The 21224-nt window shown below is 31.9% G+C and overlaps 1 protein-coding gene across 2 annotated transcripts in view; it reads right to left on the minus strand.

Annotated features, from left to right (window-relative positions):
* LOC146539902 (uncharacterized) overlaps nt 1-19899 on the minus strand; it is a 270180-nt gene extending 250281 nt beyond the window's left edge. Inside the window, exon 1 of one of the 2 annotated variants that reach the window (XM_085207274.1) lies at nt 19760-19899. The gene's annotated coding sequence lies outside the window, so the exon portion shown is untranslated. The remainder of the gene's footprint in view (nt 1-19759) is intronic. The other variant, XM_085207277.1, reaches the window with a different exon arrangement.
* Nucleotides 19900-21224: the final 1325 nt, after the last annotated feature.

Genomic DNA, 21224 nt, shown 5'->3' on the forward strand with positions numbered 1-21224 from the left:
AAAGCTTTATTTTCTTATTCAATAATTTCAACAATTTTATTTGATGCCAGTCGTGGCGGAGGGGCACAAGCTGGTGACTGTAAAAACGACAGAGTATAGTTTCGATACCAATTCGAGGTAATTAAATATTTAACATTTTCATTTCATACCTGGTGTCGAAGCAACGCGAGACGTTCAGTTCCGCCAGTCGTCTTCGGCGGCCAAATTTGGCGGAAAGTGGAGAACGGAGTGTCTTAACACTAATCTCCTTCTGCCTACCCAGCTACACGCGGGATACCACTTCCAAAATTTAAAATATCAGTAAAAAAAATTCTGACAAGTAAAGCTTATTACACTGTTCAAGAATACTTAGAGGACAAACATGTATGGAATTAATGTCTATTGAATGTAATGCAGGATAGCTGCCAACTAATGTAATAGATTGTACCATTGATTTTGAAAAGAGCAACTGTTGAGTTTCTTGCCGGCTCTTCTCAGCAGAACTGCCTTCCGAACCGGTGCACGGTGGTAGCTTTTTGTTCATATGTTCATTCGACGATTCAAAAGTGCTTATTATAAGTTTATTTGAATAAAGAATATTTTGAATTTGAATTTGAATTTGAATTTGAATACATAAAGGTAATACATACTATGTAATTACAAAGGAATAAAATTCTGATGCAATAGGGTGTGGTAACAGAGCCAAGAGCAACCTTCAGTTGAGAGCACGGGATCGATAATACTGCAGGGTCGCGTTAAAAACATGAGGACACTTGAAGAGAATATGTTTATATGAACGTGAAGAGGCGAAATATATATGCAGAGACCTCAGCGTGATATCGCTGGCTACTGCGCTAGGGATAAGGTTTTGTTTCGGCCTCACGCTGTATCTTGTACATAACAGGGCAGGCGGAGGGAACCTGGGAACCTACTGTTAATTTCCTCGAGTGGGGATTAAATCTTTAACTTCCTCGAGTGGGAACTAAACCGAGAACTTGTCAAGATTAGACACGCTACGATGCGCTACGACTGCCCTCGTATAAAATTTACTGAAAAAAATATTAATATTTAGATGAAAATCGTGAAAATTCTTTATAGGGGGAAAACATCGCTTGTAGATTTGATTAAAATTCTATCAATGTCGCCGGATTTTCAGAAATGAATATTTGTTGAGCGGAAGTTTACATTACGTTTAAGATTTAACGGCTGAAAAATCTGGTATATGAAGATTAATTTCATGAAGATAATTTATTATTATAATATATTATAATATGTTTTTTTATCACATTACCACACTGGCAAGACAAAGCAAAAAGATACCTGTTCTAATAAAAAATACCTATAAACTTTATAGGTTTATTTTCGATTTAATTAGCTTTTTCACGTTTCAAACTTTTAAGGAATTTACTTAAGAATTATAGCAAAAAATATAACTTTCTTATATCAATAGCCTTTTTTTAAACTAATATTATTATAAAAAATGTCTTACAGTAAAGCCTTGATAAAAAATTCTTACCTTTTATACTATAATATGTTTGACCTCGCATCGCAAAGTATATTGGTATATGTGAAAAGGCCAAGTCACTAATAACATTTAAGTAATTATTAAAAAACTAATAGTATTTCAACTAATAACATACTTTCAATTTCGGCTATGAAAAAAAAATTGTGAACGTTCAGTATAAATTCAATTTTCATGATGATATGTCACGCATGTCATATTTTTAAGTAAATATGTCAAGGATAACATACTTGTACAATTTAAATTGAAAAACCAATCATAACTTTTTTTTTCATGTCATAAATTTCAACTGTTGAGCTATTCGTAAAATATGTAATAAATAAATAATTTACGTAATTTTTAACACAGACAGACACAGACAGAGTATATACACTTTTTTTCTCTATCTTACTGTATAAATTATTAAAAAAATAAGAGTTCCAAATTATATTCTACGCGGTGATCACAATTATTTACCTATAACTAGGTCCTAAATTGAAAGAATCAAAGGTATTTAAAGTAAAATATAAAAAGAGAACCAGTATCGGATATGACAGAGAAAAATGTACTATCTGCAATAATAGCCACTTTTAAAAAGAGCTCCAAATACCGGAAACGCCGTGTCGGCAATATCCATCAGAATTGTGCATCTGAAAGCCTTTTGTTCTCGTCTCTTAGGTTATTCACCATTCCAATGGATATCTCTTATTTCTATGCATAAATATTAATTCTACTGTTATCTTATTTCTTTATACAACTTTAATATTATGATGTAATTTATAAACTTTTTTTTTAGCTTCACACTGTACCCCACATATAGCAGGGTACGGTATAGGGAACCTATTTAATAGCTAGCTAAGATTCTCTGTTTCCCACTTTCCACTGAATTCTGAAGGCATTGCTTGTTAATTGGTGGAACTCAACACCACGCTTTGCCTCGTCATCTGAGCGAGGTTAAACATATTTAACGTTTAAATCCGAGTGGGAATCGAACCCAACCGGTCGCGCTTACAGACGCTCGCTTGTGTCCCTGCGAAACGATTGGCCTCTGTACTTATTATAACATTGTTTATTATTTAAATAAACAATATTTCTTACATTTAAAAATAACATTGTTTTAAATGTTAATGAAATCATGTTATTATACATAAGCAGTCGTTTATAAATTAATACCTACTTTGATTTTTAACCGAACTTATCTAATACAATTTGTGTCAAAATTATCTTCAACTAAATTAAGATGTCTTTTATATAATTGTAGGTTCTGCTAATGTAAATTTTACACCTCCGCCATTTTCCTTCCTTTAAATCCAATATTACACTTCTCTTTACAGAGGTTATTAATTATTCAAAGTCGTTCTTTCAAAGTTAAGAATAACAGCGCCTAAGATAGTCAAACTAAAATATTAGCATTTCAAATGATCTATTTTTCTGGAAGAAAGTTCTTATAAATTGATATTCTAATGATAAAATTTGATAAACTGATAACAATTATTACTTATTTTGTTTGATTTTGAACTCGCCAATTGGAAAAAAATATTTATCTACAGCTAAGTAATCGTTCAGGCAGCTTCATCTTTTAATTTGAAATAATAATAAGCGAATTTTAAAGACTTCTTTTTCCGAGTTTACTTAAAAATGCACAAGATTGGATATTTACGTAGAAAAACCTTTTAAAGTCGACTCCACTTTTAAGATACATATTTACATTTATAAAGTGATTTATTTGACTATGTAATCTCTTAAATCTGAATTTCACTTTCAAAGAAACAACTTAAGGCTGGCTTACGGGGGCGAGCTCGCTTTAACGTAATGAACTTTCGAAGGATTATGGCCGAGTTTTCCAACGAATATAATGACTATTCATATGTATTTTAGTAGCAGAAAGTGATGGTTATGGGTTTAAATAACACCCAGAGGGGATGTTTATATTTTTAAAAAGGGTGTTTTTCCATATATTTGTACAATAAAAGTTTAATGTTATATGCATTAAGTTCTATAAGCAAAACTTCTAAATGGGTATCTTGTCAAAATAAGAAAAGCATGTTAATACAAAAACATATAAAGCTTTACGTTATACAAAAAAGTATATTTGTATAAAAAAATATATTATAAGTCTATTAGGTGTGAAATAATTAGATTTTAGTATAATTTTACATTTAAATTAGTCTAACTGCGCTACTATGTCGTCATTAGATAAATTATTAAAATTTCCCTGTAGCTCTCTAGATTACGTGTATGGAATTTGAAATCTGTAGCAGATGTCCCAGTCGTTAAGACCTCAAAAGCAATGTAAAGCGTCGTTGAAATAAAATCCATTTTGCTGAAAAATGGCTATTACGCAAATTGAATATTAATGTACCAAATGATATGGAATATGTCTCATAAAAAAATATGTAATAATAACAACATATTCGAGGATTTTTTAAATTAAATTAGTCTTTTTTAACGAGTCTTTTAAATAAATATATTTGTATTTACTTTTCAATTATCCTTTCCTAAATTACTTACTACGTTCTCAAAGACTAGTTACGTAAATAAATGTATATACAGCCTCATATGTGCTACATAAATAAGAGGGTTGTGTCTAAATATAAACTTAAATTGCACGGGTCTAGCGTGTATAGAGTGTATGAAGTAGTTTTACATATTTTGTGAAAGCACGAATATGTAGAATTTGTTTTTCATTTTGTAATATGCGTATGCATTATTTGCAATAGATTTTAAATATTTTAGATGAAATATTATTAATTATATGTAGAAGTGTTTCATGGTTCAATCAATCAATCAATCATCAGCCTTTCCACTACTGGACATAGGCCTCTCTCAGGGTGCGCCAAAGCTCCCGATCCAAGCAACCAGCAACCTTCTTCAGGTTGTCGGTCCATCGAGCTGGAGGGCGTCCTACGCTACGCTTGCCGATCCGGTGTCTCCACTCAAGGACTCGTCATGGTTATAAAAGCATAATTAAGTACCTACTATTATATATTATTTTGAAGAAAATCTGATATTCACAGTAATATCTATACAGTATACTTATTGCTTTATTAAATGTGAATGTAAAATACTATGTAAAAAAAATCAGCTTCACGCTGTATCCCGCACACAGCAGGGTAGGCAGAGGGAACCTAATTTTAAGACACTCTATTCCCCACTTTCTGCCGAATTCTGGAGGCTTTGGGTGTTAAGTGGCAGAACTCAACGCCGCACTCCTCAACACCACAGCGAAGAAATGGAAATATAGACGTAAATAAATATTTCACTTCCTCGAGTGGGGATTGAATCCACGACCGTCATACCCTTGCACCCTGCGACGGTCTCTAAAATACTATGTGAGTTATCAAATTAAGTGAAGGTTATAAAAAACAATTAAAACAGAAAACATATTCTATATCTAAATTAAGATCAAGAAAAAGATTAAACCAAGTCCATTTCATGAACCCGACTGCATAAGTTAGTAATAATCCTCTAGTTGTTATTGACGTTTCATAGAAAAAGAACGGACTTTTTACGTTCACTCAATTTAGCTACCCAATGACATAGAAATGCGGGTGAAAGAAGATTTAATCGGAGGACAATTCGACATTATTTTGGTTTTTCTTTGATGTGTAATTTTCTACCAATGAGACGCCCGCGTCTTAGTTGTTTCCAGCTCAATTGACTGAGTTTTCGAGTATTTGTTATTTACTCCCATTTTCTATACAAAAGGAATGAAGATCTTATTTATATTTTTAAAGAAGATTTATATGAAAATATGTTTTATATTGCTTTCATTATTTGTTTTATTGATGAAAATATTTTATTATTTTATTATTAGTGTACAGAATAGTAAAAACTCTACTCACGATTAACACTGAGAGTCCACACCTTAAATGTACATATAGTGATAACACTAATGAAAAAACACTATTTAACACAGTACAGTAGATAAGAAAGTCAACCACAAACACATATATCACACAGAACACTATTAATACTAATTTGTAAAGAAATACTAAATAAAACAAAGGAACGTATGGAAAGCGTTTCGAGTGGCAAGCATCGACTGTTATAATTAAAATATGCCGTCAACAAGCGGGTAGGAGTAAATATTACAACTCCTTACCGGTTCAGTCGACGGCAGCGGGTACTTTCATATTATTATTTATCTTTATCATTCATTCTATATATGGACCGTTTATTTTGAAAGTGGTGTAAGTCCATTTTCTTTTGTTTCGAGAAAATTAAAGGTTAGTATGTCGATGATTATGCAATTTCATTTACCGACCGATTTTAAGTTGTTCAAAATGTGGGTTTTTTTTGAAAAATTAAACACGGACTAGTTATATATAAAAAAATTACATTAAATTAAGAATTAATTACGTGATATCTCATTTTTCTCAAAAATGGACTTACACCACTTTCAAAATAAACGGTCCATATATTATATTCTTATTTATAACTAGTGGACCCGGACGCGGCTACGCCTGCTTCAACTATAAGAATATTTATTAAAAATATTCATGAAATTATTTTCAATTCTCAATAGAATTAGTAAGAAAATATAAGCTCCAATAATCAAAAAGAATAATAAGTAGATACACATTATTAGAAAAAATTATCTGAGTTATTGAAATGAACTAACAAAAGGATTAAAAGTAACTAAAGGATAGGTATTTTTAATATTAGAAAAAGTACCTAAAGTTTTCCGTACGTGCGTACATAGATATCGACTCTACGAAATAACTAAACATTTCTCTCTATTAAGTAGGATAATTTTAGCTGGCAATATCAAATAAAATAAGAAAAGAAACAAAGTGTATTTTAAATTAATTACAAACAACAAATAAAGTTCGAAAATGTATGAAAATTTATAAAACCGTCAACGTCATCTGCCCGTTCGCGTCGGTCATACTGTGCCGCCCGCTAGGTGGCTAGGTCATTTGGAATCAGTGACATCTCCTTAATTATTTATTAGAATGTTATACAGTAAACTATAATTTCAATCTAGATAAAATGCTTCATAAGGATTTATTTTCTGGATATAGGATGCTTCATTTATTTTCATAAGGATGAATATCAAAACGTCGCGGTAGCGGTCGCGTAGCAACGACGGTTGTTATTAACATGGCAGAATAAATTGCATGTCAAATTAAAATGTACTTTAAAATATATTAGTATATATGTGTAATGTAATGTTATATAGCCTATAGCACTTCTGAAGAATGCAGCTTTCATACAAAACAAAAACAATGAAAATCGGACCAGTAGATCCAGAGATCTTAGCGTTCAAACAAACAAACAAACAAACAAACAAACAAACAAACAAACGAACAAACTCTTCCGCTTTATTATATTATAGTACTAGTGGACCCGGACGCGGCTACGCCTGCTTCAACTATAAGAATATTTATTAAATATATTCATGAAATTATTTTCAATTTTCAATAGAATTAGTAAGAAAATATAAGCTTAAGTAATCAAAAGAATAATAAGTAGATACACATTATTAGAAAAAAATATCTGAGTTATTGAAATGAACCAACAAAAGGATTAAAAGTAACTAAAGGATAGGTATTCTCAATATTAGAAAAAGTACCTAAAGTTTTCCGTGCGTGCGTACCTAGATATCGACTCTATGAAATAACTAAACATTTATCTCTATTAAGTAGGATAATTTTAGCGGGCAATAACAAATAAAATAAGAAGAGAACCAAAGTGTAGTTTAAATTAATTATAAACAGCAAATAATTACATAAACATTTACAATAGTTCGAAAATGTATGAAAATTTATAAAACCTTCAACGTCATCTGCCCGTTCGCGTCGGTCATAGGTACTCATACTGTGCCGCCCGTAGGCTAGGTCATTTGCAATCAGTGACATCTCCTTAATTATTTATTAGAATGTTATACAGCAAACTATAATTTCAATCCAGATAAAAAGTTAAGAGTGACTATTATATTTATGTTCATAAGGATGAATATCAAAATGTCGCGGTAACGGTTGCGTAGCGACGCGACGGTTGTTATTAACATGGCAGAATAAATTGCATGTCAAATTAGAATGTACTTTAAAATATATTAGTATATATGTGTAATGTAATGTAATATAGCCTATAGCACTTCTGAAGAATGCAGCTTTCATACAAAACAAAAACAATGAAAATCGGATCAGTAGATCCAGAGATCTTAGCGTTCAAACAAACAAACAAACAAACAAACAAACAAACAAACAAACAAACTCTTCCGCTTTATTATATTAGTATAGATTTAAAAATTATAAATAAGAATATAATATTTTATTTATAATTTAATACATAAATTCATACATACATTTAATAAAATAAAATTAAAAATTAAATCAAATCAGCTTCACGCTGTATCCCGCACACAGCAGGGTAGACAGAGGGAACCTAGTGCCAAGACACTCCGTTCCCCACTTTCTGCCGAATATTTTACTTCCTCGAGTGGGGATCGAACCCACAACCATCACGTTACAGTCACCCCCTTGTGCCGTAAGCTATTATAATTAATTTAATACACTGTGCTCATTACGTTGAAATATTACTCCAAATTAATTATTTATCTCATATTAGGTCTCATCTCATTTGTTATTTACATATGTATATAGGTCATATCCTTAAACCTGAAATCCAATATTCATTAATGAATATGATGAGGTCATGGTGGTGCAGTGGGGATAATGTCTAACTACAAATGCGATGATTTGGGGTTCTATCTCTACTTGGAGAAATAACTTTATTACACTCACTCTGGTAGACAAAAGGCTGCGATGAATTCTGCCATTCAATATTATATCTTATATTCGGATGGTAAGCAGAAAAGGGTTATAACACTATACAAAAAAATATTAAATAAAATTGGTTATAATATTATAAGGAAACATATATACGAATATAATAATTAATTTCTATTATCAAATACAGAAAATAAAAGTAAACAATGACGAAAATTATGTTTACCTAAATTTTACAAGATCCAAAAAATGTATGATAATATTTTATTTTCATAAATGTCCTAAAATTACATTTTTTTATTCTTATTACCTGTGTTTTTTATGTAATTAATAAATATATTACCTTGTAATACTACCAGCAGATGTTAGTACGAAATTATTTCTCAAAAAAAATATTTTTATATCTTGATGCCATAATGAGGAAAGAATGAAAGCGAGCATTCATAAACGAATCTAATTAGAATCGCTTGTCTGCCATTTTTTATGCTGAACCAGAAAAGTATTCTTTCTGAACTTAAAGTGTTGCTTTAACAAAAAAAATAATGCTTGATTTTTTATATAAATATTTTTAAGTAGATATAATAACTTAAAACAGATAAAAAACCGTTTCAAATATTATTTGTTTTAAAAAATTCGGCCCTTACAATTATGCAGTAATGCTACTTTTTTATTAATTTAAGAAAATATAAAAGAAAAGATTCAATATCAAATATCTTAGCACAGTGGGATAATGAACGTTTTTTCAAGTTTAAAAAAAAATTTAGAACTTACATTAAAACAGAATGTATTTTTTAGTAAGTATGTATGTATATATGAAAGTTCATAGATATTACTATAAAGCCATCTCATCTAAGACGAGTCTTACAAAGTTAACGTAACGTAACGTAGTTCAAAACACTTCCTCAATTTCATAGCTATCAACGTCGACTGCTCGGAGGTATCCGGCCAACAAAGAAACTGAACCGGACGGGTCTTGATGGGGAAACCGGATCTCTTCCACTAACGAACAACTAGTTAGACTCAGTTGCCATTTGAGATTATTACATGTATGTACATACACAATACAAGTTTCTATCAAAATTTATGTTTATTATTTCATATACAAAAACAATGCAATATTACATACTCAACTAAGGCCTTAGTTGTAAAGCTACAGCATGCAATGTTTGAATGAAAAATATATAAAAAAAGACGAGAAACATCGCGTGTTTCGTGCTAAATGTTAACGACATACTTTTTTTAAGTACATCGGTAAAACGTTAATATTACGTATGTACGTTATCGAGCAACTACTGAATAGTTTAGATCCTTCTCGATAAGTCCGACGACACACAGCAGGGTAGGCAGAAGGAACCTAGTGTTATGAAACTCCGTTCTTCACACTTCCTTACCATTTAAGAAATATTAAGAACTATAACTGTTGGGGTATGTCATACCCCACCTTGTACACGGAAGGTTAACGAAGATGAGAGAGGATACCAAAAAAAAAGTATTGTAAGAAGGACCATTTTGGATTACCCCCCCAACTTGGATAATCTCATTAATATTTTTTTTACCTTCATTTTACCCATCAATTATGGCCATCACCATAAATAGTTATTTCTTGTCACAAAAGGTTGATAAAGTACTTTCCGCTATTATCCACCCAATTTAAATGCCGCCTTCCCCCTTCGGGGGGTTAGCCACGTACCAATTATGAGTTTTCGCAGTAACCATTAGTTGACTCACCTCCATTTTCGTAATTACATCAATTGCCTTTAAACGGTATTAACTGTTAAGTATGCTAGCGATTTCAGCTTTGTACTGGAATAGTTGCTTTGCTTAGAAAGGAATAAAATATTTGAAATTTTCAAACGCCAATTGAATTTAATTATTTTTAAATCAGTAAAATTAGTTTTAATTGAAAATAATTTTGAACTATTCAATAACATTACTCATGGCTAAATTTTGAATATTTCCAGGATAATTTAAATATTGATGCAAAAAAGTCAATAAAGTAGAGTTAATTTAGGTCGTCATATGCAACTTTCGTAACGATCACATCGACCTCCATAGATTTCTTTCTTCCATTCTTTATTCTTCTCGTATAATACAGTAGGTGGAGAAAATAAAGACATTATAGTTTAATTATCAAAACTCAACATCGTCATTTGCGTTACCAAAACAGAAAAAATAATATAACTTAAATATACCTATTCCCCTCATTGGAAGTCGAACCCACAATCACCACATTCACAGTCGCACTTCCTGTCCATCCCTGCGAGCACTAGTGTACATAAATAATGCAAAAATAATATAGTAAAAGTAAAAGCTTTTACAATTTACTATGTTCGAACGTAATTTTCTTAAAAGGACTGATGCATCGAATATTATATACAAGCCATTGGCCATATTAAAACCCCCGCAGCAAAGAATATTGCATGCATATAAAGTTTAATGTGATAATATCGGCGCCGCTATCGTATTAGAAGGGCATTAACATGAAAACTTGCCACTTCGTGCACGTGAAATGCGAAGACTTAAGATAATGCAAAAAAAAAATGGATAAGTTAGCTAAAAAGAAAATAATATTAATTTATTATATTTACGGATATTAATCTATTATCTCTGTTGAGACTCTCTGTAGTCGTGGCGCATGGGCACGTGTACCTGAAACCGCGACTGGTTGTGGGTTCGATTCTCAGTCCAGGAAATTAAAAATGTATTTTTTTTTTTCTTCGCTCTGGTGTCGAAGCAAAAGCGCTTCATTGTGTTCGGCCAATCAGCACGAAATGCTTCCTGAATCCGGCGGGAAATGGCGAGCGGAGTGTCTTAACACTAGATTACCTTCGTCTATCCTACTTTGTGCGTGATACAGCGTGAAGCTAAAAAAACTGTATAAAAATGGTATGGCAGCACTGCACCTTATAAGTATAATGACAACACTAGGTTTTAAGTAAGTACATTGTTCAAAAGGGCTATTTGATTACATTGTATTTGATTAGACCCCATTAGGGCCCCATGAAGCCTTCACTCAAAATATATAATAGCTTAAAACTATATGCATTTGATCTTACTGTAAGCTCACGAATTGATAATAATAAAATTGTAATAAGAGTGGTTTTATATAGTTTAAATACAGAAAATATATGGTAGGCAGAGGGAACCACGGAACCTAGTGTTTAAACACTCCGTTCCCAACTATCCACCGCATTCTTGAGCCTTTGCGTATATTGAATAACGGAATAAATCACCTCAACAACAGAATGGGCTCTGCCTCGGTGGAAATCCCCCGAGTGGAAATCGAACCCACAGCCTGTAATATTTACACGCTCGTGCCCCTGTGACGTTTATAGTAAATAATATTTTTATCTTTATACAACCTAAGTTTTATAATATTAAGTATGTACGTAAGTAGCTAGAAATATTTCTAAAGAAAACGTCCTCTTGTTAATTTTTTATTTTGCCTAAGAAATATAAAATAAACATATACGTACGAGACCATTGTACTCTCACCGCTGAGAGGCTGTGACGGTGAACGCTCTCTAGAAATGTTAAAAGCTGTTATTGTTTTCAAGTTAAAATGAGAAAAGTATTCTTCAGGAATATACATTTTAAAAATTATTTTTAAAAAGTTGTAATATATTTTTTCTACTTATCTCTTATTATTTCGTATTACAACTTCTACCAAGAACTGTATGAAACGTTGCTAATAAAATTGCTTTAAGAGATTTTGATTACGAGAGGTCGTCGTAATACGTAAGTACAATGAACGCTACGATTGTGAGTTTGATTATTAAATATTTTCATTTCTCCAATCTACAAACTAAGTTAGGGGCGGGGCTCAGGTCTGCCACCTATCACACAATGTTTTAAGAATGCGGGGAAAAGAGAGAAACGGAGTGTCTTAACACAAAATTTCCTCTGCCAATCCTGCTATATGCGGGATATAACCTGAAGCTAAAATTTTTAAAAATATTTTACTATTCAAGTATTTTTATAAGTATACACTAACATTTTCAATCCACTCCGTACTTAACAACTAACCTCCTAGCAGTAAATATCTAACTATTGACAAACCTCTCGATATCAGAAACGTTTGCTTTTTGCTAAGATGTTGTCAGATAGGAAATGTATATATAATGTGAGTTCGACAAACTTGTACCGATGTTTACTTAGTAGAGCAAGATATTTTATACATCTATATATAATTCTCTCTCTGTTATGCTTTATTTTATTATTCAATAATTTCAATAATTTTATTTGATGCCAGTGAGAATCTAGTAATCTTTTTCTACCTACCTACTACTTTTTCTAATACATACTATGTAATTAGAAAGAAATAAAATTCTGAAGCAATAGGGTGTGGTAACAGAGCCAAGGGCAACCTTCAGTTGAGAGCACGGGATCGATAATACTGCAGGGTCGCGTTAAAAACATGAGGACACTTGAAGGGAATATGTTTATAAGAACGTGAAGAGGCGAACGATATATGCAGAGACCTCAGCGTGATATCGCTGGCTAGGGATAAGGTTTTGTTTCGGCCTCACGCTGTATCTTGTACATAACAGGGCAGGCGGAGGGAACCTGGGAACCTACTGTTAATTTCCTCGAGTGGGCATTAAATATTTAACTTCCTCGAGTGGGAACTAAACCAAGAACTTGTCAAGATTAGACAAGCTACGATCCGCTACGACTGCCCTCGTATAAAATTTACTGAAAAAAATATTAATATTTAGATGAAAATCGTGAAAATTCTTTATAGGGGGAAAACATCGCTTGTAGATTTGATTAAAATTCTATCAATGTCGCCGGATTTTTAGAAATGAATATTTGTTGAGCGGAAGCTTACATTACGTTTAAGATTTAACGGCTGAAAAATCTGGTATATGAAGATTAATTTCATGAAGATAATTTAATATATTATTATTATAATCTATATATATAAAATCGAAAGGTCACTCACTCATCACGAAATCTCAGAAACTACATGTGCTAGGAATCTGAAATTTTGCATAGAAGTTACTTATAGGATGTAGGTGCTCGCTAAGACGGGAATTTGTAATATTCGACTTCTAAGGGGTTGTTTTTGGGGATGAAAGTTTGTATGAAACTTCGTTACTATAAGCGGTAGGAGTCTTAAATTTTCTATAGACGTCACTTGTAGGACGCAAGTACACACGGAGACGGGAATTTCCAATATTCCACACCTAAAGGGTTGTTTTTAGGGTTGGTAGTTTGCATGAAACTTCGTTACTATAAGCGCTAGGAGTCTTAAATTTTCTATGGACGTCACTTATATGACGCAAGTACACACGGAGACGGGAATTTCTAATATTCCACCCCTAAGGGTGTGTTTTTCGGGATATAAGTTAAAACATCTGTTAACTATATAATCTATTTCATATTCTACACATAATTAAAGGATATAAAAGCGAAATCTGCACATGAAAAATATAGGCCTTCGTGGCACAGGGGCATAAGGGTGTGGGTTCGATTTCCACTCGAGGTAATGCATTATTGAATATTAATATTTATATTTTTTCGCTCTAGCAGCAATTCAAAAGCCAGGCGTGAAGTTCGGCCACCCAACACGCAATGCCTCGAAAAATTTAGTAGAAAATGGGGAAAGGAGTGTCTCAACGCTCGGTTCCCTTTGCCTATACTCTGTGCGGAGTACAGTGCGTGAAGCTGAAAAAAGAAAAAATAAAGAGGCCAGTCGTGGTGCAGAAGCACGAAAGTGTTATAGTAAATGCGACTGGTTGTAAGTTTTATGTCTACTCGAGGAAATAAAATATTTATTTAAATATATATTTTCATTTCTTCGCTCTGGTGTCGAGGCAAAGCGTGACGTTGAGTTCCATCACTTAATACGCAATGCCTCCAGAAATGGGCGGAAAATAGGGAACGGAGTATCTTAGCTCTAGATTCCTTCGGCTCACCCCACTGTGCGCTGGATACAGCGTGAAGTTGATTATAAAGATATAAAAACTTAAGAATTAGGTCCATTAATATATCGATAATAGAGGCTTAAAACTACTTTTGTCTCCGATCGCGAATAATGCAAAAATGACTGGTATGATGGATGCTGGTAAAACCAAAATGTCAAGCCTTTTACAGAATATTGGATCCTCACCGATTCAAATGGTTCTAAGTTGTATGCAAACATATGGTTCCAAATGATACTGGGGCGCGTGCCTCGAGATGAGAACAGTACTTCATATGAGGCCGATCTTGGGCTCTTTACATTACCAATCGGTGTTTTGACGTAAAGTAATGTCTCGCTCTGCCGGTGACTCCCAGTGTCTTTGATACCAACTTGCTCTTGCTTTCCGTATGATCGCGATACTGACTGATAGTTACTCGAAACATTAAAGCTCAACATGTTGATACTGGGAGTATATGAGAATAAAATTTTTTTGTTTAAATTAATAATACTCTATAACAAAAATTTACATAAAAGTGATAAGAGCCCTATCAGAAATGAATCTCTGTTAAGGCCAGTTATTTCGTCTTTAAGTCTGTTTATGCAATTGTAAATTATTTGAATAGTTCAAATTAATACTTATATTTCTTTTTAACATATGGTGAAAGTAAAAAAAAGTAAAAAAAAAATTGACCATATCTTTGCAATATTAACCATAATAAAAAAATTAACCATATCTTTGCGTATATTTTGCAATATACGCTCTAAAAAAAATCGGTAATATATATATTTACAAAAAAAATCTTATAACTGATCTTAAATAGTAGGTAATGTAGGTTGCATTCTTTTAAACCATTCAAAATTCTTATAACAATTACGCTAATACGGTACCAAAGTTATTGAAATGTGCATATTAGAAATCACTAAGTGCGCTGCAAACATGAAATATTAGAACATAAAGTAATTCAGTATATTGAATTAATAATTGTGTAGTTTAAGCGGGCGAAGCCGCTGGCGGTTGCTAGTATATTATAATATATTATAATATGTTTTTTTATCACATTACCACACTGGCAAGACAAAGCAAAAAGATACCTGTTCTAATAAAAAAAACCTATAAACTTTATAGGTTTATTTTCGATTTTATTAGCTTTTTGACGTTTCAAACTTTTAAGGAATTTACTTAAGTATTACAGCAAAAAATATAACTTTCTTATATCAATAATCTTTTTTTAAACTAATATTATTAAAAAACAGTAGCCTTGATAAAAAATTCTTACCTTTTATACTATAATATGTTTGACCTCGCATCGCAAAGTATATTGGTATATGTGAAAAGGCCAAGTCACTAATAACATTTAAGTAATTATTAAAAAACGAATAGTATTTCAACTAATAACATACATTCAATTTCGGCTATGAAAAAGAATTGTGAACGTTCAGTATAAATTAAATTTTCATGATGATATGTCACGCATGTCATATTTTTAAGTAAATATGTCAAGGATAACATACTGTTGTACAATTTAAATTGAAAAACCAATCATAAGTTTTATTTTCATGTCATAAATTTCAACTGTTGAGCTATTCGTAAAATCTATATATATAAAATCGAAAGGTCACTCACTCATCACGAAATCTCAGAAACTACATGTGCACTGGAATCAAGCACTGGAATCTGAAATTTTGCATAGGAGTTATTTATAGGACGTAGGTGCTCGCTAAGACGGGAATTTGTAATATTCGACTTCTAAGGGGTTGTTTTTGGAGTCGAAAGTTTGTATGAAACTTCGTTACTACAAATGCTAGAAATCTCAAATTTTGCATAGATGTCACTAGGACGTAGCCATGGAGACAGAAATTAATAATAACATAGTTCACGCGGGTGAAACCGCGAGCGGGCCACTAGTATATAATAAATAAATAATTTACGTAATTTTTAACAGTAAAAATTATGAGGCCACTGTGGCAGAGTAGAAAAAGATTTGACTAAACGTGATGTTTGTGAGTTCGAATTCCACTCCAAGATGTACATATATTAAATATTTTTCACTCTGGAAAGACAAAATGCGGTTGATGGCTGCCACACAACAAGTAATATCGTAAATTCGGATAGAAAGTGGAGAACAGAGTATATACACTTTTTTTCTCTATCTTACTGTATAAATTATTAAAAAAATAAGAGTTCCAAATTATATTCTACGCGATGATCACTATTATTAACCTATAACTAGGTCCTACATCGAAATAATCAAAGGTATTTAAAGTAAAATATAAAAAGAGAACCAGTATCGGATAGGACAGAGAAAAATGTACTATCTGCAATAATAGCCACTTTTAAAAAGAGCTCCAAATACCGGAAACGCCGTGTCGGCAATATCCATCAGAATTGTGCATCTGAAAGCCTTTTGTTCTCTTCTCTTAGGTTATTCACCATTCCAATGGATATCTCTTATTTCTATGCATAAATATTAATTCTACTGTTATCTTATTTCTTTATACAACTTTAATATTATGATGTAATTTATAAACTTTTTTTTTAGCTTCACACTGTACCCCACATATAGCAGGGTACGGTATAGGGAACCTATTTAATAGAGCTAAGATTCTCTGTTTCCCACTTTCCACTGAATTCTGAAGGCATTGCTTGTTGATTGGTGGAACTCAACACCACGCTTTGCCTCGTCATCTGAGCGAGGTTAAACATATTTAACGTTTAAATCCGAGTGGGAATCGAACCCAACCGGTCGCGCTTACAGTCGCTCGCTTGTCGCTACGAAACGACTGACCTCTGTACTTATTATATTATTGTTTATTATTTAAATTAACAATATTTTTAACATTTAAAGGCAACATTGTTTTAAATAGTAATTATGAATGCCATTATATATAAGCAGTCGTTTATACATGAAAACCTACTTTGATTTTTTAACCGAACTTATCTAATACAATCTGTCTCAAAATGATCTTCAACTAAATTAAGATATCTTTTATATAATTGTAGGTTCTGCTAATGTAAATTTTACACCTCCACCATTTTCCTTCCTTTAAATCCAATATTATACTTCTCTTTACAGAGGTTATTAATTATTCAAAGCCGTTCTTTCAAAGTTAAGAATAACAGCGCCTAAGATAGTCGAACTAAAATATTAGCATTTCAAATGATCTATTTTTCTGGAAGAAAGTTCTTATAAATTGATATTCTAATGATAAAATTTGATAAACTGATAACAATTATTACTTATTTTGTTTGATTTTGAACTCGCCAATTGGAAAAAAATATTTATCTACAGCTAAGTAATCGTTCAGTCAGCTTCATCCTTTAATTTGAAATAATATAAGCGAATCTTAAAGACTTTCCGAGTTTACTTAAAAATGCACAAGATTGGATATTTACGTAGAAAAACCTTTTAAAGTCGACTCTACTTTTAAGATACATATTTACATTTATAAAGTGATTTATTTGACTATGTAATCTCTTAAATCTGAATTTCACTTTCAAAGAAACAACTTAAGGCTTACGGGGGCGAGCTCGCTTTAACGTAATGAACTTTCGAAGGATTATGGCCGAGTTTTCCAACGAATATAATGACTATTCATATGTATATTAGTAACAGGAAGTGATGGTTATGAGTTGAAATCACATCCAGAGTTTATATTTTTAAAAAAGGTGCTTTTCCATATATTTGTACAATAAAAGTTTAATGTTATACGCATTAAGTTTTACGCAATACTTCTAAATGGGTATCTTGTCAAAATAAGAAAAGCATGTTAATCTACAAATATATACAAAACTTTACGTTATATAAAAAAGTATATTCATATAAAAAATATATACATATATTAAAAGTCTATTAAATGTCAAATAATAATTAGATTTTAGTATAATTTTACAAAATTTGTCTTACTGCGCTACTATGTCGTCATTAGAGAAATTATTAAAATTTCCCTGTAGCTCTTTAGACTGTACGTGTATGGAATTTGAAATCTGTAGCAGATGTCCCAGTCGTTAAGACCTCAAAAGCAATGTGAAGCGTCGTTGAAATAAAATCCATTTTCCTGATAAATGGCTTTTACGCAAATTGAATATTAATGTACCAAATGATATGGAATAGGTTTCATAAAAAATATGTAATAATAACAACATATTCGAGGATTTTTTAAATTAAATTAGTCTTTTTTAACGAGTCTTTTAAATAAATATATTTGTATTTACTTTTCAATTATCCTTTCCTAAATTACTTACTACGTTCTTAAAGACTAGTTACGTAAATAAATGTATATACAAGGCCAGCCTCATATGTGCTACATACATAAGAGGCTTGCCTCTAAATATAAACTTAAATTGCACGGGTCTAGCGTGTATAGAGTGTATGAAGTAGTTTTACATATTTTGTGAAAGCACGAATATGTAGAATTTGTTTTTCATTTTGTAATATAAGTAAGCATTATTTGCAATAGATTTTAAATTGAAATACTATTCATTATATGTAGAAGTGTTTTATTATATAAAAAGGTTTTATGGTTCAATCAATCAATCAAATCAGCCTTTTCGGGTCCACTACTGGACATAGGCCTCTCCCAGAGTGTGCCAAAGCTCCCGATCCTCCGCCTTCCGCTTCCAGTCGAAGCCAGCAACCTTCTTTAGGTCGTCGGTCCATCGAGCTGGTAGGCGCCCTACGCTACGCTTGCCGATTCGCGGTCTTTACTCAAGGACTCGTCACGGTTATAAAAGCATAATTAATTACCTACTAATATATATTATTTTGAAGAAAATCTGATTTTCACAGTAATATCTATACAGTATACTTATTGCTATAGTAAATGTGAATGTAAAATATTATGTAAAAAAAAAATTAGCTTTACGCTATATCCCGCACACAGCAGGCTAGGCAGAGGGAACCTAATGTTAAGACACTCCGTTCCCCACTTTCTGCCGAATTCTGGAGGCTTTGCGTGTTAAGTGGCAGAACTCAACGCCGCAGCCCTCAACACCACAGCGAAAAAATGGAAATATAGACGTAAATAAATATTTCACTTCCTCGAGTGGGGATCGAACCCGCAACCGTCGCGTTACAGTCACACTCTTGCACCCTGCGCCACTACGGCCTCTAAAATGCTATGTGAGTTATCAAATTAAGTGAAAGTTATAAAAAAAAAATTAAAACAGAAAACATATTCTATATCTAAATTAAGATCAAGAAAAAGATTAAACCTAGTCTATTTCATGAACCCGACTGCATAAGTTAGTAATAATCCTCTAGTTGTTATTGACGTTTCATAGAAAAAGAACAGACTTTTTACGTTCACTCAATTTAGCTACCCAATGACATAGAAATGCGGGTGAAAGAAGATTTAATCGGAGGACAATTCGACATTATTTTGGTTTTTCTTTGATGTGTAATTTTCTACCAATGAGACGCCCGCGTCTTAGTTGTTTCCAGCTCAATTGACTGAGTTTTCGAGTATTTGTTATTTACTCCTATTTTCTATACAAAAGGAATGAAGATCTTATTTATATTTTTCAAGACGATTTATATGAAAATATGTTTTATATTGGTTTAATTATTTGCTGTATTGATGAAAATATTTTATTCTTTTATTATTAGTATAGAGAATAGTAAAAAGTCTACTCACGATTAACACTGAGATTCCACACCACTTTAAATGTACATATAGTGATAACACTAATGAAAAAACACTATTTAACACAGTACAGTAGATAAGAAAGTCAACCACAAACACATATATCACACAGAACACTATTAATCCTAATTTGTAAAGAAATACTAAATAAAACAAAGGAACGTATGGAAAGCGTTTCGAGTGGCAAGCATCGACTGTTATAATTAAAATATGCCGTCGACAAGTGGGTAGGAGTAAATATTACAACTCTTACCGGTTTAGTCGACGGCAGCGGGTACTTTCATATTATCATTTATCTTTATCATTCATTCTATATATGTCATGTTCTTATTTATCATTTAAAAACTTACATACATTTAATACATTAAAATAAAAAATTAAATCAACTCAGCTTCACGCTATATCCCGCACACAGCAGGGTAGACAGAGGGAACCTAGTGCCAAGACACTCCGTGCCCTACTTTCTGCCGAATATTTTACTTCCTCGAGTGGGGATCGAACCCACAACCATCACGTTACAGTCACCCCCTTGTGCCGTAAACTATTATATAATTAATTTAATACACTGTGCTCATTACGTTGAAATATTACTACAAATTAATTATTTATCTCATATTAGGTCTCATCTCATTTGTTATTTACATATGTACATAGGTGACATACTTAAATCTGAAATACAATATTCATTAACGAATATGATGAGGTCATGCTGGTGCAGTGAGATAACGTCTAACTACAAATGCGATGATTTGAGGTTCGATATCTACTTGGGGAAATAATTTTATTTCACTCACTCTGGTAGACAAAAGGCTGCGATGAATTCTGCTATTCAACACTATATCTTGTTTCGGATGGTAAGCAGAAAAGGGTTATAACACTATACAAAGAAATATTTCACAAAATTGGTTATAATATTGTAAGGAAACATATATACGAATATAATAATTAATTTCTATTTTCAAATACTGGAAATAAAAGTAAACAATGATGAAAATTATGTTTACCTTATTTTTATTCCTTTTATTCTTATTACCTGTGTCTTTTATGTAATTAATAAACATATTACCTTGTAATACTATCAGCAGATGTTAGTACGAAATTATTTCTCAAAAAAAATATTTTTATATCTCGATGAGAGAATGAGCAGAGTATAAAACCGAGCATTCATAAACGAATCTAATTAGAATCGCTTGTCTGCCATTTCTTCTGCTGAACCAGAAAAGTATTCTTTCTGAAGTTAAAGTGTTGCTTTTACAAAAAAAATATGCTTTTTTTTATATATGTTTTAAGTAGATATGGTAATTACAATTAATATACGCCTCACAAATTTAAAACGGATCCAAAAACTCTTTTTTTGCGATGCTACTTTTTTTTAACTTTAGAAAAGATAAAAGAAAAGATTCAATACCAAATATCTTAGCACAGTGGGATAATTAACGTTTTTTTAAGTTTAAAA

This window comes from Heliconius melpomene, chromosome 3, assembly GCF_056956725.1.
Source record: "Heliconius melpomene rosina isolate 202511_hmr_F chromosome 3, ASM5695672v1, whole genome shotgun sequence".
Taxonomy (NCBI): Eukaryota; Metazoa; Arthropoda; class Insecta; order Lepidoptera; family Nymphalidae; genus Heliconius; species Heliconius melpomene.